The 25,552-nt window shown below is 43.9% G+C and overlaps 1 long non-coding RNA gene across 1 annotated transcript; it reads left to right on the top strand.

Annotated features, from left to right (window-relative positions):
- The first annotated feature begins 8,418 nt into the window (after positions 1-8,418).
- Positions 8,419-25,151, top strand: LOC147837662 (uncharacterized). Its single transcript, XR_015526339.1, has 3 exons — positions 8,419-8,674; positions 9,073-12,779; positions 24,320-25,151. It is a non-coding gene; the product is annotated as an uncharacterized LOC147837662 (long non-coding RNA).
- Positions 25,152-25,552: the final 401 nt, after the last annotated feature.

The raw sequence follows: 25,552 nt of genomic DNA, 5'->3' as shown, positions 1-25,552 counted from the left end.
CGAAACGGTGCGTAGGCCCTATTGGAATTGCTCCGTTTTTTATTATTATTATTATTATTATTATTATTCCGCCCCCTATCGGGGCACTTTTGAGGGTCTAAACATGCCCGAAAACTCATGAAAATTTGCACACACACCAAACGCGGTGTAAATAGCAGGTTGATATGGGTCTCGGAAGTGGGCGTGGCAAAATGACTCGACAGCGCCACCTAGAAAAATTAAACGGACGAGCCCCCGATACACGAATCACGCACATGCATGAAAATTGGCACACACCTCAAACATGCCAAACCATACGAAAAAGTCTCTTGGAGCCATATCTCAAACCCAACAGGAAGTCGGATATTTTTAACTTCCTGTGGCGAAAAAGTGGCGTTTTTGCCATTTCCAGGCGTTGTATTTTAACGAACTCCTCCTAGGGATTTTATCCGATCGACACCAAAATTGGGTTTTGTCATCTAAAGGCCTTGGCGATGTTAAATTGCGAAGCTTTAGAGTTTTCGTCGATGGGCGTGTCCGTGGCGCCCTCGCAAACTTTGATGATTCGCCACAAAACAGGAAGTCGTTATAACTCAGGCATGCATTATCAGATCTGCCTCAAAATTCACACGCTTGATAAGCGTCCTGACCTGAACACGTTTACATGCCAATATCCAGATATAGTTATAGCGCCACTTGCTGGCCACAGGAAATGACATGATTTACGGAGTAATAAACTCCTCCCACAAATTTTTTCGTATCAGCACCAAAATTGGGTGGTGTTATCTGAAAGCTCTAGCGATGATATATTGTGAAGATCTAGAGTTTTTGCAGAGGGGTGTGTCCGTGGCGGTATGACAAACCTCAACGCTTCGCCATGGAACAGGAAGTCCTTATAACTCAACCAAACAATGTCCGATCTGCCTGAAACTTCACATGGTTGATAAACGTCATCTCTTGAACACATTCACATAACAATATTGAAGTGGGCGTGGCAAAATGACTCGACAGCGCCACCTAGAAAAATTAAACGGACGAGCCCCCGAGCTACGAATCACGCACATGCACGAAAATTGGCACACACCTTAAACATGCCAGAACATACGAAAAAGTCTCTTGGAGCCATATCTCAAACCCAACAGGAAGTCAGATATTATTAACTTCCTGCGGCGAAAAAGTGGCATTTTTGCCATTTCCAGGCGTTGTATTTTAACGAACTCCTCCTAGGGATTTTATCCGATTGACACCAAAATTGGGTTTTATCATCTAAAGGCCTTGGCGATGTTAAATTGCGAAGCTTTAGAGTTTTTGTCGATGGGCGTGTCCATGGCGGCCTCGCAAACTTTGATGATTCGCCACAAAACAGGAAGTCGTTATAACTCAGGCTTGCAATATCAGATCTGCCTCAAAATTCACACATTTAATAACAGTCCTGACCTGAACAGGTTTACGTGCCGATATCCAGTTACAGTAATAGCGCCACCTGCTGGCCACAGGAAATGACATGTTTGACACTATAACAAACTCCTACCACAAACTTTCCTGTATCAGCACCAAAATAGAGTGGTGTCATCTGAAAGCTCTAGCGATGATATATTGTGAAGATCTAGAATTTTTGCAGAGGGGCGTGTCTGTGGTGGCATGACAAACCTCAACGCTTCGCCATGGAACAGGAAGTCCTTATAACTCTACCACACAATGTCCGATCTGCCTGAAACTTCACATGATTGATAAAAGTCCTCTCCTGAACACATCTACATAACAATATTGAGTCAGTAATAGCGCCATCTGCTGGCAGAAGGTAGTTTGGCTTGTAACTCGGCCACACAATGTCCGATCTGCCTGAAACTTCACATGGTTGATGAAAGTCCTCCCCTGAGCACATCTACATAATAATATTGAGTTTTTATTAGCGCCACCTGCTGGCAGAATGTAGTTTGTCTTATAACAAAATCTTCACACAATCTCTGATCTGCCTGAAACTTCACATGTTTGATAAAAGTCCACTCCTGAACACATCCCCATAACAATATTGAGTCAGTCATAACGCCACCTGCTGGCAAAAGGTAGTTTGGCTTATAACTCAGCCACAAAATGTCCCATGTGCCTGAAACTTCACATGGTTGATAAGATTCCTCTCCGGAAGACATCTACATGCCAATCTTGAGTCACAGGTATAGCGCCACCTGCTGACAGGAGGAAGTTTGGCATAAATCTGTATTTTTCTTAGGTTTTTTATATATATGTCGGCTTATATTATTATTGTTCGCTGTTCTCTGTCATCGTGAGGTCACCGGGCGGCGGTGAGCCCGGGTGCGAGGTCCCTATCATCGCTGCTTGCAGCTTTAATTATTATTATTATTATTCTCGTCCGGAATGAATCGCGGTTTTGAGGGGCTAAACATGCCCGAAAACTCACGCAACTTTGCACACGCCTCAGAAGTGGCGAAAATTTACGTTTATTATGGGCTTCGGAAGTGGGCGTGGCAAAATGACTCGACAGCGCCACCTAGAAAAATTAAACGGACGAGCCCCCGATATACAAATCATGCACATGCACGAAAATTGGCACACACCTCAAACACACCAAAACATACGAAAAAGTCTCTTGGAGCCATATCTCAAACCCAACAGGAAGTCGGATATTTTTGACTTCCTGCGGCGAAAAAGTGGCGTTTTTGCCATTTCCAGGCGTTGTATTTTAACGAACTCCTCCTAGGGATTTTATCCGATCAACACCAAAATTGGGTTTTATCATCTAAAGGCCTTGGCGATGTTAAATTGCAAAGCTTTAGAGTTTTCATCGATGGGCGTGTCCGTGGCGGCCTCACAAACTTTGACGATTCGCCACAAAAGAGGAAGTCGTTATAACTCAGGCATGCATTATCAGATCTGCCTCAAAATTCATACGCTTGATAAGCGTCCTGACCTGAACACGTTTACATGCCGATATCCAGATACAGTTATAGCGCCACCTGCTGGTCACAGGAAATGACATGATTTACGGAGTTATAAACTCCTCCCACAAATTTTATCGTATCAACACCAAAATTGAGTGGTGTTATCTGAAAGCTCTAGCGATGATATATTGTGAAGATCTAGAGTTTTCGCAGAGGGGCGTGTCCATGGCGGTATGACAAACCTCAACGCTTCGCCATGGAACAGAAAGTCCTTATAACTCAACCACACAATGTTCGATCTGCCTGAAACTTCACATGGTTGATAAACGTCATCTCTTGAACACATCCACATAACAATATTGAAGTGGGCGTGGCAAAATGACTCGACAGCGCCACCTAGAAAAATTAAACGGACGAGCCCCCGATCTACGAATCACGCAAATGCACAAAAATTGGCACACACCTTAAACATGGCAAAACATACGAAAAAGTCTCTTGGAGCCATATCTCAAACCCAACAGGAAGTCGGATATTTTTAACTTCCTGTGTCGAAAAAGTGGCGCTTTTGCCATTTTCAGGCATTGTATTTTAACGAACTCCTCCTAGGGATTTTATCTGATAAACACCAAAATTGGGTTTTGTCATCTTAAAGCCTTGGTGATGTTAAATTGCGAAGCTTTAGAGTTTTCATCGATGGGCGTGTCCGTGGCGGCCTCGCGAACTTTGATGACTCGCCAAAAAACAGGAAGTCTTTATAACTCAGGCATGCAATATTCGATCTGCCTCAAAATTCACACATTTAATAACAGTCCTGACCTGATCAGGTTTACGTGCCGATATCCAGTTACAGTTATAGCGCCACCTGCTGGCCACAGGAAATGACATGTTTGACACTGTAACAAACTCCTCCCACAAACTTTCCCGTATCAGCACCAAAATAGAGTGGTGTCATCTGAAAGCTCTAGCGATGATATATTGTGAAGATCTAGAGTTTTTGCAGAGGGGCGTGTATGTGGTGGCATGACAAACCTCAACGCTTCGCCATGGAACAGGAATTTCTTATAACTCAACCACACAATGTCTGATCTGCCTGAAACTTCACATGGTTGATGAAAGTCCTCTCTTGAGCACATCTACATAATAATATTGAGTCAGAGTCATAGCGCCACCTGCTGGCAGAAGAAATTTTGGCTTGTAACTCGGCCACACAATGTCAGATCTGCCTAAAATGTCACATGGTTGATGAAAGTCCTCTCCTAAACACATCTACATAATAATATTGAGTCTTTCATAGCGCCACCTGCTGGCAGAATGTAGTTTGTCTTAAAACACAATCTCCACACAATCTCTGATCTGCCTGAAACTTCACATGGTTGATAAAAGTCCGCTCCTGAACACATCCACATAACAATATTGAGTCAGTCATAACGCCACCTGCTGGCAGAAGGTAGTTTGGCTTATAACTCAGCCACACAATGTCCCATGTGCCTGAAACTTCACATGGTTGATAAGATTCCTCTCCGGAAGACATCTACATGCCAATCTTAAGTCACAGTTATAGCGCCACCTGCTGACAGGAGGAAGTTTGGCATAAATCTGTGATTCTCTTAGATCTTTTTTTTATATATTGGCTTAAATTATTATTGTTCGCTGTTCTCTGTCATCGTAAGGTCACCGGGCGGCGGTGAGCCCGGGTGCGAGGTCCCTATCATCGCTGCTTGCAGCTTTAATTATTATTATTATTATTATTCCGCCCCCTATCGGGGCACTTTTGAGGGTCTAAACATGCCCGAAAACTCATGAAAATTTGCACACACACCAAACCCGGTGTAAATAGCAGGTTGATATGGGTCTCGGCAGTGGGCGTGGCAAAATGACTCGACAGCGCCACCTAGAAAAATTAAACGGACGAGCCCCCAATATATGAATCACGCACATGCACGAAAATCGGCACACACCTCAAACATGCCAAAACATACGAAAAAGTCTCTTGGAGCCATATCTCAAACCCAACAGGAAGTCAGATATTTTTAACTTCCTGCGGCGAAAAAGTGGCGTTTTTGCCATTTCCAGGTGTTGTATTTTAACGAACTCCTCCTAGGGATTTTATCCGATCGACACCAAAATTGGGTTTTGTCATCTAAAGGCCTTGGCGATGTTAAATTGCGAAGCTTTAGAGTTTTCGTCGATGGGCGTGTCCGTGGCGGCCTCGCAAACTTTGACGATTCGCCACAAAACAGGAAGTCGTTATAACTCAGGCATGCATTATCTGATCTGCCTCAAAATTCACATGTTTGATGAGAGTCCTGACCTGAACACGTTTACATGCCGATATCCAGTTAAAGTTATAGCGCCACCTGCTGGCCACAGGAAATGACATGATTTACATCGTAACAAACTCCTCCCACAAATTTTTTCGTATCAGCACCAAATTTGGGTTGTGTTATTTGGAAGCCCTAGCGATGATATATTGTGAAGATCTAGAGTTTTCGCAGAGGGGCGTGTCCGTGGCGGCATGACAAACCTCAACGCTTCGCCATGGAACAGGAAGTCCTTATAACTCAACCACACAATGTCCGATCTGCCTGAAACTTCAGATGGTTGATAAAAGTCCTCTCCTGAACACATCCTCATAACAATAATGAAGTGGGCGTGGCAAAATTACTCGACAGCGCCACCTATAAAAATTAAACGGACGAGCCCCCGATCTACGAATCACGCACATGCACGAAAATTGGCAAACACCTCAAACACGCCAAAACATACGAAAAAGTATCTTGGAGCCATATCTCAAACCCAACAGGAAGTCGGATATTTTTAACTTCCTGCGGCGAATAAGTGGCGTTTTTGCTATTTCCAGGCGTTGTATTTTAACGAACTCCTCCTAGGGATTTTATCCAATCGACACCAAAATTGGGTTTTATCATCTAAAGAACTTGGCGATGTTAAATTGCGAAGCTTTAGAGTTTTCGTCGATGGGTGTGTCCATGGCGGCCTCGCAAACCTTGACGATTCGCCACAAAACAGGAAGTCATTATAATTCAGGCATGCATCACCCGATCTGCCTCAAAATTCACACGTTTAATAAGAGTCCTGACCTGAACACGTTTACATGCCGATATCCAGTTACAGTTATAGCGCCACCTGCTGGCCACAGGAAATGACATGTTTTACACTGTAATGAACTCCTCTCACAAATGTTATAGTATCAGCACCAAATTTGGGTGGTGTCATCTGAAAGCTCTAGCGATGATATATTGTGAATATCTAGAGTTTTCGCAGAAAGGCGTGTCCGTTGTGGCATGACAAACCTCAACGCTTCGCCATGGAACAGGAAATGCTTATAACTCAACCACACAATTTCCGATCAGCCTGAAACTTCACATGCTTGATAAAAGTCCTCTCCTGAACACATATGCATGCCAATATTGAGTCAGTCATAGCGCCACCTAGTGACGGAAGGAATTTTGCCTTATAACTCAACCACACAATGTCCGATCAGCGTGAAACTTAACATGGTGAATAAAAGTCCTCTCCTGAATACATCCACATAACAATATTGAGTCTGTCGTAGCGCCACCTGCTGGCAGAAGGTAGTTTTGCTTACAACTCAGCCCCACAATGTCTAATCTGCCTGAAACTTCACATGGTTGATTAAAATCCTCTTCTGAAGACATCAACATATCAACATTAACACAGTCAAAGCGCCACCTGCTGGCAACAGGAAGTTTGGCTTATAACTCAGCCAAACAACGTCCGACCTGCCTGAAAATTCACATGGTTGATAAGATTCCTCTACTGAAGGCATCTACATACCTTACATATCTTGAGTCACAGTCATAGCGCCACCTGCTGACAGGAGGAAGTTTGGCATAAATGTGTGATTTTCTCGGCTTCTTTATATGTATCGGCTTAAATATTATTGTTCGCTGTTCTCTGTCGTCCTGAGGCCACCGGGCGGTGGTGAGCCCGGGTGCGAGGTCCCTATCATCGCTGCTTGCAGCTTTAATTATTAGGGACCGAGCACCGAAACGGTGCGTAGGCCCTATTGGAATTGCTCCGTTTATTATTATTATTATTATTCTTCTCTCCAATGAATCGCGATTTTGAGGGGCTAAACAAGCCCGAAAACTCACGCAACTTTGCACACGCCTCAGAAGTGGCGAAAATTTACGTTTTTTATGGCCTTCGGAAGTGGGCGTGGCAAAATGACTCGACAGCGCCACCTAGAAAAATTAAACGGACGAGCCCCCGATATACGAATCACGCACATGCACGAAAATTGGCACACACCTCAAACAAACCAAAACATACGAAAAAGTCTCTTGGAGCCATATCTCAAACCCAACAGGAAGTCGGATATTTTTAACTTCCTGCGGCGAAAAAGTGGCGTTTTTGCCATTTTCAGGCGTTGTATTTTAACGAACTCCTCCTAGGGATTTTATCCGATCAACACCAAAATTAGGTTTTGTCATCTAAAGGCCTTGGTGATGTTAAATTGCGAAGCTTTTGAGTTTTCGTCGATGGGCGTGTCTGTGGCGGCCTCGCAAACTTTGATGATTCGCCACAAAACAGAAAGTTGTTATAACTCAGGCATGCATTATCCGATCTGCCTCAAAATTCACACGTTTAATAACAGTCCTGACCTGAACACGTTTACATGCCAATATCCAGATACAGTTACAGCGCCACCTGCTGGCCACAGGAAATGACATGTTTTACGGTGTAACAAACTCCTCCCACAAATTTTATCGTATCAGCACCAAAATTGGGTGGTGTTATCTGAAAGCCCTAGCAATGATATATTGTGGAGATCTAGAGTTTTCGCAGAGGGGCGTGTCCGTGGCGGCATGACAAACCTCAACGCTTCGCCATGGAACAGGAAGTCCTTATAACTCAACCACACAATGTCCGATCTGCCTAAAACTTCACATGGTTGATAAAAGTCTTCTCCTGAACACATCCACATAACAATAATGAAGTGGGCGTGGCAAAATGACTCGACAGCGCCACCTATAAAAATTAAACGGACGAGCCCCTGATCTACGAATCACGCACATGCACGAAAATTGGCACACACCTCAAACACGCCAAAACATACGAAAAAGTCTCTTGGAGCCATATCTCAAACCCAACAGGAAGTTGGATATTTTTGACTTCCTGCGGTGAAAAAGTGGCGTTTTTGCCATTTTCAGGCGTTGTATTTTAACGAACTCCTCCTAGGGATTTTATCCGATCGACACCAAAATTAGGTTTTGTCATCTAAAGGCCTTGGCGATGTTAAATTGCGAAGCTTTAGAGTTTTCGTCGATGGGCGTGTCCGTGGCGGCCTCGCAAACTTTGACGATTCGCCACAAAACAGGAAGTCGTTATAACTCAGGCATGCTTTATCCGATCTGCCTCAAAATTCACACATTTGATAACAGTCCTGACCTGAATACGTTTGTATAATGATATCCGGATAGAGTTATAGCGCCACCTGCTGGCCACAGGAAATGACGTTTTACATTGTAATATACTCCTTCCGCAAACTTTATTATATCAGCACCAAATTTGAGCTATGTTATTTGAAAGCTCTAGCAATGATATATTGTGAAGATCTAGAGATTTTGCAGAAGGGCGTGTCCGTGGCGGCATGACAAACCTCAACGCTTCGCCATGGAACAGGAATTCCTTATAACTCAAACACACAATGTCTGATCTGCCTAAAACTTCAAATGATTGATAAAAGTCCTCTCCTGAACACATCCACATAACAATATTGAGTCAGTCATAGCGCCACCTGCTGGCAGAAGGTAGTTTGGCTTGTAACTCGGCCACACAATGTCTGATCTGCCTGAAACTTCACATGGTTGATGAAAGTCCTCTCTTGAGCACATCTACATAATAATATTGAGTCAGAGTCATAGCGCCACCTGCTGGCAGAAGAAATTTTGGCTTGTAACTCGGCCACACAATGTCAGATCTGCCTAAAATGTCACATGGTTGATGAAAGTCCTCTCCTAAACACATCTACATAATAATATTGAGTCTTTCATAGCGCCACCTGCTGGCAGAATGTAGTTTGTCTTAAAACACAGTCTCCACACAATCTCTGATCTGCCTGAAACTTCACATGGTTGATAAAAGTCCGCTCCTGAACACATCCACATAACAATATTGAGTCAGTCATAACGCCACCTGCTGGCAGAAGGTAGTTTGGCTTATAACTCAGCCACACAATGTCCCATGTGCCTGAAACTTCACATGGTTGATAAGATTCCTCTCCGGAAGACATCTACATGCCAATCTTAAGTCACAGTTATAGCGCCACCTGCTGACAGGAGGAAGTTTGGCATAAATCTGTGATTCTCTTAGATCTTTTTTTTATATATTGGCTTAAATTAATATTGTTCGCTGTTCTCTGTCATCGTAAGGTCACCAGGCGGCGGTGAGCCCGGGTGCGAGGTCCCTATCATCGCTGCTTGCAGCTTTAATTAGGGACCGAGCACCGAAACGGTGCGTAGGCCCTATTGGAATTGCTCCGTTTTTTATTATTATTATTATTATTATTATTATTATTATTATTCCGCCCCCTATCGGGGCACTTTTGAGGGTCTAAACATGCCCGAAAACTCATGAAAATTTGCACACACACCAAACCCGGTGTAAATAGCAGGTTGATATGGGTCTCGGAAGTGGGCGTGGCAAAATGACTCGACAGCGCCACCTAGGAAAATTAAACGGACGAGCCCCCGATCCACGAATCACACACATGCACGAAAATTGGCACACACCTCAAACACGCCAAAACATACGAAAAAGTCTCTTGGAGCCATATCTCAAACCCAACAGGAAGTCAGATATTTTTGACTTCCTGCGGCGAAAAAGTGGCGTTTTTGCCATTTCCAGGCGTTGTATTTTAACGAACTCCTCCTAGGGATTTTATCCGATCGACACCAAAATTGGGTTTTGTCATCTAAAGGCCTTGGCGATGTTAAATTGCGAAGCTTTAGAGTTTTCGTCGATGGGCGTGTCCGTGGCGGCCTCGCAAACTTTGACGATTCGCCACAAAACAGGAAGTCGTTATAACTCAGGCATGCATTACCCGATCTGCCTCAAAAATCACACGTTTGATAAGAGTCCTGACCTGAACACGTTTACATGCCAATATCCAGATACAGAAATAGCGCCACCTACTGGCCACAGGAAATGACATGTTTTACACTGTAACAAACTCCTCCCACAAATTTTATGGTATCAGCACCAAAATTGAGTGGTGTCATCTGAAAGCTCTATCGGTGATATATTGTAAAGATCTAGAGTTTTTGCAGAGGGGTGTGTCCGTGGCGGCATGACAAACCTCAACGCTTCGCCAAGGAACAGGAAGTCCTCATAACTCAACCACACAAAGTCTGATCAGCCTGAAACTTCATATGGTTGATATACGTCATCTCTTGAACACATCCACATAACAATATTGAAGTGGGCGTGGCAAAATGACTCGACAGCGCCACCTAGAAAAATTAAACGGACGAGCCCCTGATCTACGAATCACGCACATGCGCGAAAATTGGCACACACCTCAAACACTCCAAAACATACAAAAAAGTCTCTTGGAGCCATATCTCAAACCCAACAGGAAGTCGGATATTTTTAACTTCCTGCTGCAAAAAAGTGGCATTTTTGCCATTTCCAGGCGTTGTATCTTAACGAACTCCTCCTAGGGATTTTATGCTATCGACACCAAAATTGGGTTTTGTCATCTAAAGGCCTTGGCGATGTTAAATTGCGGAGCTTTATAGTTTTTGTCGATGGGCGTGTCCGTGGCGGCCCCGCAAACTTTGACGATTCGCCACAAAACCGGAAGTCATTATAACTTAGGCATGCATTATCCGATCTGCCTCAAAATTCACATGTTTAATAAGAGTCCAGACCAGAACACGTTTACATGCCAATATCCAGATACAGTTATAGCGCCACCTGCTGGCCACAGGAAATGTCATGATTTACAGAGTAATAAACTCCTCCCACTATTTTTTTTTGTATCAGCACCAAGTTTGGTGGGTTGTTATCTGAAAGCTTAAGTGATGACATATTGTCAAGATCTAGAGTCTTTGCAGAGGGGCGTGTCCGTGGCGGCATAACAAACCTCAACACTTCGCCGTGGAACAGGAAGTCCTTATCTCAACCACACAAAGTCAGATCAGCCTGAAACTTCACATGGCTCATAAAAGTCCTCTTCTGAACACATCACCAAAACAGTAATGAGTCAGTCATAACGCCACCTGCTGGCAGAAGGTAGAGAGGCTTATAACTCAGCCAAACAACATCCGATCTGCCTGAAACTTCACATGGTTGATTAAATTCCATTACTGAAGGCATCTACATGCCAATCTTAAGTCACAGTTATAGCGCCACCTGCTGGCAGATGGTAGTTTGCATTATAACTCAACCACACAAAGTCCGATCTGCCTGAAAGTTCACATGGTTGATAAAAGTCCTCTCCTGAACACATCTACATAACAACATTGAGTCTGTCGTAGCGCCACCTGCTGACAAAAGGCAGTTTGGCTTATAACTCAGCTAAACAATGTTCGATCTGCCTGAAACTTCACATGGTTGATAAGATTCCTCTCCTGGTGACATCTACATGCCAATCTTGAGTTACAGTCATAGCGCCACCTGCTGAGAGGAGGAGGTTTGGCATAAATTGTGATTTTCTTAGATTTTTTTAATTTATTGGCTTAAATTAATATTGTTCGCTGTTCTCTGTCATCGTAAGGTCACCGGGCGGCGGTGAGCCCGGGTGCGAGGTCCCTATCATCGCTGCTTGCAGCTTTAATTATTATTATTATTATTATTCCGCCCCCTATCGGGGCACTTTTGAGGGTCTAAACATGCCCGAAAACTCATGAAAATTTGCACACACACCAAACGCGGTGTAAATAGCAGGTTGATATGGGTCTCGGAAGTGGGCGTGGCAAAATGACTCGACAGCGCCACCTAGAAAAATTAAACGGACGAGCCCCCGATACACAAATCACGCACATGCACAAAAATTGGCACACACCTCAAACATGCCAAACCATACGAAAAAGTCTCTTGGAGCCATATCTCAAACCCAACAGGAAGTCGGATATTTTTAACTTCCTGCGGCGAAAAAGTGGTGTTTTTGCCATTTCCAGGCGTTGTATTTTAACGAACTCCTCCTAGGGATTTTATCCGATCGACACCAAAATTGGGTTTTGTCATCTAAAGGCCTTGGCGATGTTAAATTGCGAAGCTTTAGAGTTTTTGTCGATGGGCGTGTCCGTGGCGCCCTCGCAAACTTTAATGATTCACCACAAAACAGGAAGTCGTTATAACTCAGGCATGCATTATCAGATCTGCCTCAAAATTCACACGCTTGATAAGCGTCCTGACCTGAACACGTTTACATGCCAATATCCAGATATAGTTATAGCGCCACCTGCTGGCCACAGGAAATGACATGATTTACGGAGTAATAAACTCCTCCCACAAATTTTTTCGTATCAGCACCAAATTTGGGTGGTGTTATTTGAAAGCTCTAGCAATGATATATTGTGAAGATCTAGAGTTTTCGCAGAGGGGCGTGTCCGTGGCGGTATGACAAACCTCAACGCTTCGCCATGGAACAGGAAGTCCTTATAACTCAACCACACAATGTCCGATCTGCCTGAAACTTCACATGGTTGATAAACGTCATCTCTTGAACACATCCACATAACAATATTGAAGTGGGCGTGGCAAAATGACTCGACAGCGCCACCTACAAAAATTAAACGGACGAGCCCCCGAGCTACGAATCACGCACATGCACGAAAATTGGCACACACCTTAAACATGCCAAAACATACGAAAAAGTCTCTTGGAGCCATATCTCAAACCTAACAGGAAGTCAGATATTATTAACTTCCTGCGGCGAAAAAGTGGCATTTTTGCCATTTCCAGGCGTTGTATTTTAACGAACTCCTCCTAGGGATTTTATCCGATCGACACCAAAATTGGGTTTTATCATCTAAAGGCCTTGGCGATGTTAAATTGCGAAGCTTTAGAGTTTTTGTCGATGGGCGTGTCCGTGGCGGCCTCGCAAACTTTGATGATTCGCCACAAAACAGGAAGTCGTTATAACTCAGGCATGCATTATCAGATCTGCCTCAAAATTCACACATTTAATAACAGTCCTGACCTGATCAGGTTTACGTGCCGATATCCAGTTACAGTTATAGCGCCACCTGCTGGCCACAGGAAATGACATGTTTGACACTGTAACAAACTCCTCCCACAAACTTTCCCGTATCAGCACCAAAATAGAGTCGTGTCATCTGAAAGCTCTAGCGATGATATATTGTAAAGATCTAGAGTTTTTGCAGAGGGACGTGTCTGTGGTGGCATGACAAACCTCAACGCTTCGCCATGGAACAGGAAGTCCTTATAACTCTACCATACAATGTCCGATTTGCCTGAAACTTCACATGATTGATAAAAGTCCTCTCCTGAACACATCTACATAACAATATTGAGTCAGTAATAATGCCATCTGCTGGCAGAAGGTAGTTTGGCTTGTAACTCGGCCATACAATGTCCGATCTGTCTAAATTGTCACACGCTTGATAAGAGTCCTGACCTGAACACGTTTACATATCGATATCCAGATAGAGTTATAGCGCCACCTGCTGGCCACAGGAAATGACATGATTTACAGAGTAACAAACTCCTCCCACAAACTTTATCGTATCAGCACCAAATTTGAGTGGTGTCATCTGAAAGCTGTATCGGTGATATATTGTGAAGATTTCGAGTTTTCACCGAGGGGTGTGTCTGTGGCGGCATGACAAACCTCAACACTTCGCCATGGAACAGGAAGTCCTTCTAACTCAACCACACAATATCTGATCTGCCTGAAACTTCACAAGATTGATAAAAGTCCGCTCCTGAACACATCTACATAACAATATTGAGTCAGTCATAACGCCACCTGCTGGCAGAAGGTAGTTTGGCTTATAACTCAACCACACAATGTCCCATGTGCCTGAAACGTCACATGGTTGATAAGATTCCTCTCCAGAAGACATCTACATGCCAATCTTGAGTCACAGTTATAGTGCCACCTGCTGACAGGAGGAAGTTTGGCATAAATCTGTGATTTTCTTAAATTTTTCAAATAATATTGGCTTAAATTATTATTGTTCGCTGTTCTCTGTCATCGTAAGGTCACCGGGCGGCGGTGAGCCCGGGTGCGAGGTCCCTATCATCGCTGCTTGCAGCTTTAATTATTATTATTATTATTATTCCGCCCCCTATCGGGGCACTTTTGAGGGTCTAAACATGCCCGAAAACTCATGAAAATTTGCACGCACACCAAACGCGGTGTAAATAGCAGGTTGATATGGGTCTCGGAAGTGGGCGTGGCAAAATGGCTCGACAGCGCCACCTAGAAAAATTAAACGGACGAGCCCCCGATACACGAATCACGCACATGCACGAAAATTGGCACACACCTCAAACATGCCAAACCATACGAAAAAGTCTCTTGGAGCCATATCTTAAACCCAACAGGAAGTCAGATATTTTTAACTTCCTGCGGCGAAAAAGTGGCATTTTTGCCATTTCCAGGCGTTGTATTTTAACGAACTCCTCCTAGGGATTTTATCCGATCGACACCAAAATTAGGTTTTGTCATCTAAAGGCCTTGGCGATGTTAAATTGCGAAGCTTTAGAGTTTTCGTCGATGGGCGTGTCCGTGGCGGCCTCGCAAACTTTGACGATTCGTCACAAAACAGGAAGTCGGTATAACTCAGGCATGCATTATCCGATCTGCCTCAAAAGTCACACGCTTCATAAGAGTCCTGACCTGAACACGTTTACATGCCGATATCCAGATATAGTTATAGCGCCACCTGCTGGCCACAGGAAATGACAAGATTTACGGAGTAACAAACTCCTCCCACAAATTTTTTCGCATCAGCACCAAATTTGTTTGGTGTTATCTGAAAGCTCTACCAATGATATATTGTGAAAATCTAGAGTTTTCGCGGAGGGGCGTGTCCGTTGCGGCATGATAAACCTCAACGCTTCGCAATGGAACAGGAAGTCCTTATAACTCAACCACACAATGTCTGATCAGCCTGAAACTTCACATGGTTGATTAAAATCCTCTCCTGAACACATCTACATGCCAATGTTGAGTCACAGTCATAGCGCCACCTACTGGCAACAAGAAATTACTTATAACTCAGCCAAACAATGTCCGATCTGCCTGAAAATTCACATGGTTGATAAGATTCCTCTCCTGAACAGATCTACATGCCAATATTGAGTCTGTCATAGCGCCACCTGCTGGCAAAAGGTAGTTTGGCTTATAACTCAGCCACACAATGCCTGATCTGTCTGAAACTTCACATGGTTGATAAGATTCCTGCATTGAAGGCATCTACATACCAATATTGAGTCACAGTCATAGCGCCACACGCTGACAGGAGGAAGTTTGGCATAAATCTGTGATTTTCTCAGGTTCTTTATATATATCGGCTTAAAATATTATTGTTCGCTGTTTTCTGTCATACTGAGGCCACCGGGCGGTGGTGAGCCCGGGTGCGAGGTCCCTATCATCGCTGCTTGCAGCTTTAATTATTATTCTTCTTCTTCTTCCGCGGAATGAATCGCGGTTTAGAGGGGCTAAACATGCCCGAAAACTCACACAACTTTGCACACGCCTCAGAAGTGGCGAAAATTTACGTTTGTTATGGGCTTCGGAAGTGGGCGTGGCAAAATGACTCGACAGCGCCACCTAGAAAATTTTAACGGACGAGCCCCCGATCCACGAATCACGCACATGCACGAAAATTGGCACACACCTCAAACACACCAAAACATACGAAAAAGTCTCTTGGAACCATATCTCAAACCCAACAGGAAGTCGGATATTTTTAACTTCCTGCGGCGAAAAAGTGGCGTTTTTGCCATTTCCAGGCGTTGTATTTTAACGAACTCCTCCTAGGGATTTTATCTGATAAACACCAAAATTGGGTTTTGTCATCTAAAGGCCTTGGCGATGTTAAATTGCGAAGCTTTAGAGTTTTCGTCGATGGGCGTGTCCATGGCGACCTCGCAAACTTGGACGATTCGCCACAAAACAGGAAGTCGTTATAACTCAGGCATGCGTTATCAGATCTGCCTCAAAATTCACACGATTGATAAGCGTCCTGACCTGAACACGTTTACATGCCACTATTCAGATACAGTTACAGCGCCACCTGCTGGCCACAGGAAATGACATGATTTACGGAGTTATAAACTCCTCCCACAAATTTTATCGTATCAGCACCAAAATTGAGTGGTGTTATCTGAAAGCTCTAGCGATGTTATATTGTGAAGATCTAGAGTTTTCGCAGAGGGGCGTGTCCGTGGCGGTATGACAAACCTCAACGCTTCGTCATGGAACAGGAAGTCCTTATAACACAACCACACAATGTCCGATCTGGCTGAAACTCCACATGGTTGATAAACGTCATCTCTTAAACACATCCACATAACAATATTAAAGTGGGCGTGGCAAAATGACTCGACAGCGCCACCTAGAAAATTTTAACGGACGAGCCCCCGATCCACGAATCACGCACATGCACGAAAATTGGCACACACCTCAAACACACCAAAACATACGAAAAAGTCTCTTGGAACCATATCTCAAACCCAACAGGAAGTCGGATATTTTTAACTTCCTGCGGCGAAAAAGTGGCGTTTTTGCCATTTCCAGGCGTTGTATTTTAACGAACTCCTCCTAGGGATTTTATCTGATAAACACCAAAATTGGGTTTTGTCATCTAAAGGCCTTGGCGATGTTAAATTGCGAAGCTTTAGAGTTTTCGTCGATGGGCGTGTCCATGGCGACCTCGCAAACTTGGACGATTCGCCACAAAACAGGAAGTCGTTATAACTCAGGCATGCGTTATCAGATCTGCCTCAAAATTCACACGCTTGATAAGCGTCCTGACCTGAACACGTTTACATGCCACTATTCAGATACAGTTACAGCGCCACCTGCTGGCCACAGGAAATGACATGATTTACGGAGTTATAAACTCCTCCCACAAATTTTATCGTATCAGCACCAAAATTGAGTGGTGTTATCTGAAAGCTCTAGCGATGTTATATTGTGAAGATCTAGAGTTTTCGCAGAGGGGCGTGTCCGTGGCGGTATGACAAACCTCAACGCTTCGTCATGGAACAGGAAGTCCTTATAACACAACCACACAATGTCCGATCTGGCTGAAACTCCACATGGTTGATAAACGTCATCTCTTAAACACATCCACATAACAATATTAAAGTGGGCGTGGCAAAATGACTCGACAGCGCCACCTAGAAAAATTAAACGGATGAGCCCCCGATCTACGAATCACGCACATGCACAAAAATTGGCACACACCTCAAACATGGCAAAACATACGAAAAAGTCTCTTGGAGCCATATCTCAAACCCAACAGGAAGTCGGATATTTTTAACTTCCTGTGGCGAAAAAGTGGCGCTTTTGCCATTTTCAGGCGCTGTATTTTAACGAACTCCTCCTAGGGATTTTATCTGATAAACACCAAAATTGGGTTTTGTCATCTTAAAGCCTTGGTGATGTTAAATTGCGAAGCTTTAGAGTTTTCATCGATGGGCGTGTCCGTGGCGGCCTCGCAAACTTTGATGATTCGCCACAAAACAGGAAGTCTTTATAACTCAGGGATGCATTATTCGATCTGCCTCAAAATTCACACATTTAATAACAGTCCTGACCTGATCCGGTTTACGTGCCGATATCCAGTTACAGTTATAGCGCCACCTGCTGGCCACAGGAAATGTTATGTTTGACACTGTAACAAACTCCTCCAACAAACTTTCCTGTATCAGCACCAAAATAGATTGGTGTCATCTGAAAGCTCTAGCGATGATATATTGTAAAGATCTAGAGTTTTTGCAAAGGGGCGTGTCTGTGGTGGCATGACAAACCTCAACGCTTCGCCATGGAACAAGAATTTCTTATAACTCAACCACACAATGTCTGATCTGCCTGAAACTTCACATGATTGATAAAAGTCCTCTCCTGAACACATCCACATAACAATATTGAGTCAGTCATAGCGCCACCTGCTGGCAGAAGATAGTTTGGCTTATAACTCAGTCACACAAAGTCTGACCAGCCTGAAAATTTACATGGTTGATTAAAATCCTCTTCTGAAGACATCTACATGCCAATATCGAGTCACAGTCATAGCGCCACCTGCTGGCAACAGGAAATTACATAAAACTCAGCTAAACAATGTCCGATCTGGCTAAAAATTCACATGGTTGATAAGATTCCTCTACTGAAGGCATCTACATGCAAATCTTGAGTCACAGTCATAGCGCCACCTGCTGACAAGAGGAAGTTTGTCATGAATGTTCGATTTTCTCAGGTTCATTATATAAATCGGCTTAAATTATTATTGTTTGCTGTTCTCTGTCATCCTGAGGCCACTGGGCGGCGGTGAGCCCGGGTGCGAGGTCCCTATCATCGCTGCTTGCAGCTTTAATTAGGGACCGAGCACCGAACGGTGCAAGGCCCTATTGGAATTGCTCCGTTTATTATTATTCTTCTTCTTCTTCCGCGGAATGAATCGCGGTTTTGAGGGGCTAAACATGCCCGAAAACTCACGCAACTTTGCACACGCCTCAGAAGTGGCGAAAATTTACGTTTGTTATGGGCTTCGGAAGTGGGTGTGGCAAAATGACTCGACAGCGCCACCTAGAAAAATTAAACGGACGAGCCCCCGATACACAAATCACGCACATGCACGAAAATTGGCACACACCTTAAACATGGCAAAACATACGAAAAAGTCTCTTGGAGCCATATCTCAAACCCAACAGGAAGTCGGATATATTTAACATCCTGCGGCGAAAAAGTGGCATTTTTGCCATTTCCAGGCGTTGTATTTTAACGAACTCCTCCTAGGGATTTTATCCGATCGACACCAAAATTGGGTTTTGTCATCTAAAGGCCTTGGCGATGTTAAATTGCGAAGCTTTAGAGTTTTCATCGATGGGCGTGTCCGTGGCGGCCTCGCAAACTTTGATGATTCGCCACAAAACAGGAAGTCATTATAACTCAGGCATGCATTATCCGATCTGCCTCAAAATTCACAGGTTTGATAAGAGTCCTGACCTGAACACGTTTACATGCCAATATCCAGATACAGAAATAGCGCCACCTGCTGGCCACAGGAAATGACATGTTTTACACTGTACCAAACTAACTCCCACAAATTCTATCGTATCAGCACCAAATTTGGGTTGTGTTATCTGAAAGCTCTAGCGATGATATATTGTGAAGATTTAGAGTTTTCGCAGAGGGGCGTGTCCGTGGCGGCATGACAAACCTCAACGCTTCGCCATGGAACAGAAAGTCCTTATAACTCAACCACACAAAGTCTGATCTGCCTGAAACTTCACATGGTTGATAAAAGTCCTCTCCTGAACACATTCCCATAAAATAATTGAAGTGGGCGTGGCAAAATGACTCAACAGCGCCACCTATAAAAATTTAACGGACGAGCCCCCGATCTACGAATCATGCACATGCACGAAAACTGGCACACACCTCAAACAAGCCAAAACATACGAAAAAGTCTCTTGGAGCCATATCTCAAACCCAACAGGAAGTAGGATATTTTTAACTTCCTGCGCCAAAAAAGTGGCATTTTTGCCATTTCCAGGCGTTGTATCTTAACGAACTCCTCCTAGAGAATTTATCCGATCAACACCAAAATTGGGTTTTTGTCATCTAAAGGTTTTGGCAATGTTAAATTGTGAAGCTTTTGAGTTTTCGTGGATGGGCGTGTCCTTGGCGGCCTCGCAAACTTTGACAATTCGCCACAAAACAGGAAGTCGTTATAACTCAGGCATGCATTATCCGACCTGCCTCAAAATTCACAGGTTTGATGACAGTCCTGACCTGAACACGTTTACATGCCAATATCCAGATACAGTTACAGCGCCACCTGCTGGCCACAGGAAACGACATGATTTACGGAGTTATAAACTCCTCCCACAAATTTTATCGTATCAACACCAAAATTGAGTGGTGTCATCTGAAAGCTCTAGCGATGATATATTGTAAAGATCTAGAGTTTTTGCAGAGGGGCGTGTCTGTGGTGGCATGACAAACCTCAACGCTTCGCCATGGAACAGGAATTTCTTATAACTCAACCACACAATGTCTGATCTGCCTGAAACTTCACATGGTTGATAAAAGTCCTCTCCTGAACACATCCACATAACAATATTGAGTCAGTCATAGCGCCACCTGCTGGCAGAAGGTAGTTTGACTTATAACTCAGCCACACAATGTCCCATGTGCCTGAAACTTCACATGGTTGATGAAAGTCCTCTCTTGAGCACATCTACATAGTAATATTGAGTCAGAGTCATAGCGCCACCTGCTGGCAGAAGGAATTTTGGCTTGTAACTCGGCCACACAATGTCAGATCTGCCTAAAATGTCACATGGTTGATGAAAGTCCTCTCCTGAACACATCCACATAACAATATTGAGTCAGTCATAACGCCACCTGCTGGCAGAAGGTAGTTTGGCTTATAACTCAGCCACACAATGTCCCATGTGCCTGAAACTTCACATGGTTGATAAGATTCCTCTCCGGAAGACATCTACATGCCAATCTTAAGTCACAGTTATAGCGCCACCTGCTGACAGGAGGAAGTTTGGCATAAATCTGTGATTTTCTTAGATTTTTTTTATATATTGGCTTAAATTAATATTGTTCGCTGTTCTCTGTCATCGTAAGGTCAACAGGCGACGGTGAGCCCGGGTGCGAGGTCCCTATCATCGCTGCTTGCAGCTTTAATTAGGGACCGAGCACCGAAACGGTGCGTAGGCCCTATTGGAATTGCTCCGTTTTTTATTATTATTATTATTATTATTATTCCGCCCCCTATCGGGGCACTTTTGAGGGTCTAAACATGCCCGAAAACTCATGAAAAATTGCACACACACCAAACCCGGTGTAAATAGCAGGTTGATATAGGTCTCGGAAGTGGGCGTGGCAAAATGACTCGACAGCGCCACCTAGAAAAATTTAACGGACGAGCCCCCGATCCACGAATAACACACATGCACGAAAATTGGCACACACCTCAAACACGCCAAAACACACGAAAAAGTCTCTTGGAGCCATATCTCAAACCCAACAGGAAGTCGGATATTTTTGACTTCCTGCGGTGAAAAAGTGGCGTTTTTGCCATTTCCAAGCGTTGTATTTTAACGAACTCCTCCCAGGGATTTTATCCGATCGACACCAAAATTGGGTTTTGTCATCTAAAGGCCTTGGCAATGTTAAATTGCGAAGCTTTAGAGTTTTCGTCGATGGGCGTGTCCGTGGCGGCCTCGCAAACTTTGACAATTCGCCACAAAACAGGAAGTCTTTATAACTCAGGCATGCATTATCAGATCTGCCTCAAAATTCACACGCTTGATGAGAGTCCTGACCTGAACACGTTTATATGCCAATATCCAGATAAAGTTATAGCGCCACCTGCTGGCCACAGGAAATGACATGTTTTACAGTGTAACAAACTCCTCCCACAAATTTTTTCTTATCAGCACCAAATTTGAGTGGTGTCATCTGAAAGCTCTATCGGTGATATATTGTGAAGATCTAGAGTTTTTGCAGAGGGGCGTGTCCGTGGCGCCATGACAAACCTCAACGCTTCGCCATGGAACAGGAAGTCCTTATAACTCAACCACACAATGTCCGATCTGCCTGAAACTTCACATGGTTGATAAAAGTCCTCTCCTGAACACATCCACATGACAATATTGAAGTGGGCGTGGCAAATTGACTCAACAGCGCCACCTGCAAAAATTAATCGGACGAGCCCCTGATCTATGAATCACGCACATGCACGAAAATTGGCACACACCTCAAACATGCCAAACCATACGAAAAAGTCTCTTGGAGCCATATCTCAAACCCAACAGGAAGTCGGATATTTTTAACTTCCTGCGGCGAAAAAGTGGCATTTTTGCCATTTCCAGGCGTTGTATTTTAACGAACTCCTCCTAGGGATTTTATCCGATCGACACCAAAATTGGGTTTTGTCATCTACAGGCCTTGGCGATGTTAAATTGCGAAGCTTTAGAGTTTTCGTCGATGGGCGTGTCCGTGGCGGCCTCGCAAATTTTGAAGATTCGCCACAAAACAGGAAGTCGTTATAACTCAGGCATGCATTATCCGATCTGCCTCAAAATTCACACGTTTGATAAGAGTCCTGACCTGAACACGTTTAAATGCCGATATCTATATACAGATATAGCGCCACCTGCTGGCCACAGGAAATTACACGATTTACAGAGTAATAAACTCCTCCCACAAATTTTTTTCGTATCAGCACTAAATTTGGTTGGTTGTTATCTGAAAGCTCTAGCGATGATATATTGTAAAGATCTAGAGTTTTTGCAGAGGGGCGTGTGTGTGGTGGCATGACAAACCTCAACGCTTCGCCATGGAACAGGAAGTACTTATAACTCAACCACACAATGTCTGATCTGCCTGAAACTTCACATGATTGATAAAAGTCCTCTTTTGAACACATCTACATAACAATATTGAGTCAGTCATAGCGCCACCTGCTGGCAGAAGGTAGTTTGGCTTGTAACTCGGCCACACAATGTCCGATCTGTCTGAAACTTCACATGGTTGATGAAAGTCCTCTCTTGAGCACATCTACATAATAATATTGAGTCAGAGTCATAGCGCCACCTGCTGGCAGAAGAAATTTTGGCTTGTAACTCGGCCACACAATGTCAGATCTGCCTAAAATGTCACATGGTTGATGAAAGTCCTCTCCTAAACACATCTACATAATAATATTGAGTCTTTCATAGCGCCACCTGCTGACAGAATGTAGTTTGTCTTAAAACACAATCTCCACACAATCTCTGATCTGCCTAAAACTTCACATGGTTGATAAAAGTCCGCTCCTGAACACATCCATATAACAATATTGAGTCAGTCATAACGCCACCTGCTGGCAGAAGGTAGTTTGGCTTATAACTCAGCCACACAATGTCCTATGTGCCTGAAACTTCACATGGTTGATAAGATTCCTCTCCGGAAGACATCTACATGCCAATCTTAAGTCACAGTTATAGCGCCACCTGCTGACAGGAGGAAGTTTGGCATAAATCTGTGATTTTCTTAGATCTTTTTTTATATAATGGCTTAAATTATTATTGTTCGCTGTTCTCTGTCATCGTAAGGTCACCGGGCGACGGTGAGCCCGGGTGCGAGGTCCCTATCATCGCTGCTTGCAGCTTTAATTATTATTATTATTATTATTCCGCCCCCTATCGGGGCACTTTTGAGGGTCTAAACATGCCCGAAAACTCATGAAAATTTGCACACACACCAAACGCGGTGTAAATAGCAGGTTGATATGGGTCTCGGAAGTGGGCGTGGCAAAATGACTCGACAGCGCCACCTAGAAAAATTAAACGGACGAGCCCCTGATACACGAATCACGCACATGCACGAAAATTGGCACACACCTCAAACATGCCAAACCATACGAAAAAGTCTCTTGGAGCCATATCTCAAACCCAACAGGAAGTCGGATATTTTTAACTTCCTGCGGCGAAAAAGTGGCGTTTTTGCCATTTCCAGGCGTTGTATTTTAACGAACTCCTCCTAGGGATTTTATCCAATCAACACCAAAATTGGGTTTTGTCATCTAAAGGCCTTGGCGATGTTAAATTGCGAAGCTTTAGAGTTTTCGTCGATGGGCGTGTCCGTAGCGCCCTCGCAAACTTTGATGATTCGCCACAAAACAGGAAGTCGTTATAACTCAGGCATGCATTATCAGATCTGCCTCAAAATTCACACGCTTGATAAGCGTCCTGACCTGAACACGTTTACATGCCAATATCCAGATATAGTTATAGCGCCACCTGCTGGCCACAGGAAATCAAATGATTTACGGAATAATAAACTCCTCCCACAAATTTTTTCGTATCAGCACCAAAATTGGGTAGTGTTATCTGAAAGCTCTAGCGGTGATATATTGTGAAGATTTAGAGTTTTCGGAGAGGGGCGTGTCCGTGGCGGTATGACAAACCTCAATGCTTCGCCATGGAACAGGAAGTCCTTATAACTCAACCACACAATGTCCGATCTGCCTGAAACTTCACATGGTTGATAAACGTCATCTCTTGAACACATCCACATAACAATATTGAAGTGGGCGTGGCAAAATGACTCGACAGCGCCACCTAGAAAAATTAAATGGACGAGCCCCCGAGCTACGAATCACGCACATGCACGAAAATTGGCACACACCTTAAACATGCCAAAACATACGAAAAAGTCTCTTGGAGCCATATCTCAAACCTAACAGGAAGTCGGATATTTTTAACTTCCTGCTGCATATAAGTGGCATTTTTGCCATTTCCAGGCGTTGTATCTTAACAAACTCCTCCTAGGGATTTTATGCTATCGACACCAAAATTGGGTTTTGTCATCTAAAGGCCTTGGCGATGTTAAATTGCGGAGCTTTATAGTTTTTGTCGATGGGCGTGTCCGTGGCGGCCCCGCAAACTTTGACGATTCGCCACAAAACCGGAAGTCATTATAACTTAGGCATGCATTATCCGATCTGCCTCAAAATTCACATGTTTAATAAGAGTCCAGACCAGAACACGTTTACATGCCAATATCCAGATACAGTTATAGCGCCACCTGCTGGCCACAGGAAATGTCATGATTTACAGAGTAATTAACTCCTCCCACAATTTTTTTGTGTATCAGCACCAAGTTTGGTGGGTTGGTATCTGAAAGCTTAAGTGATGATATATTGTCAAGATCTAGAGTTTTTGCAGAGGGGCGTGGCCGTGGCGGCATGACAAACCTCAACACTTCGCCGTGGAACAGGAAGTCCTTATATCTCAACCACACAAAGTCAGATCAGCCTGAAACTTCACATGGCTCATAAAAGTCCTCTTCTGAACACATCCCCAAAACAGTTATTAGTCAGTCATAACGCCACCTGCTGGCAGAAGGTAGATAGGCTTATAACTCAGCCAAACAACATCCGATCTGCCTGAAACTTCACATGGTTGATTAAATTCCATTACTGAAGGCATCTACATGCCAATCTTAAGTCACAGTTATAGCGCCACCTGCTGGCAGATGGTAGTTTGCATTATAACTCAACCACACAAAGTCCGATCTGCCTGAAAGTTCACATGGTTGATAAAAGTCCTCTCCTGAACACATCTACATAACAACATTGAGTCTGTCGTAGCGCCACCTGCTGACAAAAAGTAGTTTGGCTTGTAACTCAGCTAAACAATGTTCGATCTGCCTGAAACTTCACATGGTTGATAAGATTCCTCTCCTGGTGACATCTACATGCCAATCTTGAGTCACAGTCATAGCACCACCTGCTGAGAGGAGGAGGTTTGGCATAAATCGGTGATTTTCTTAGATTTTTTTAAACATATCGGCTTAAATTATTACTGTTCGCTGTTCTCTGTCATCCTGAGGCCACCGGGTGGCGGTGAGCCCGGGTGCGAGGTCCCTATCATCGCTGCTTGCAGCTTTAATTGAAGATTTATATCTCAAGATCACT

This window comes from Danio rerio, chromosome 25 (assembly GCF_052040795.2).
Source record: "Danio rerio strain M-AB ecotype USA chromosome 25, GRCz13ab, whole genome shotgun sequence".
NCBI lineage: Eukaryota > Metazoa > Chordata > Actinopteri > Cypriniformes > Danionidae > Danio > Danio rerio.
Note: the sequence above shows the minus strand (reverse complement) of the source record. Positions and strands in the feature narration are given on the sequence as shown.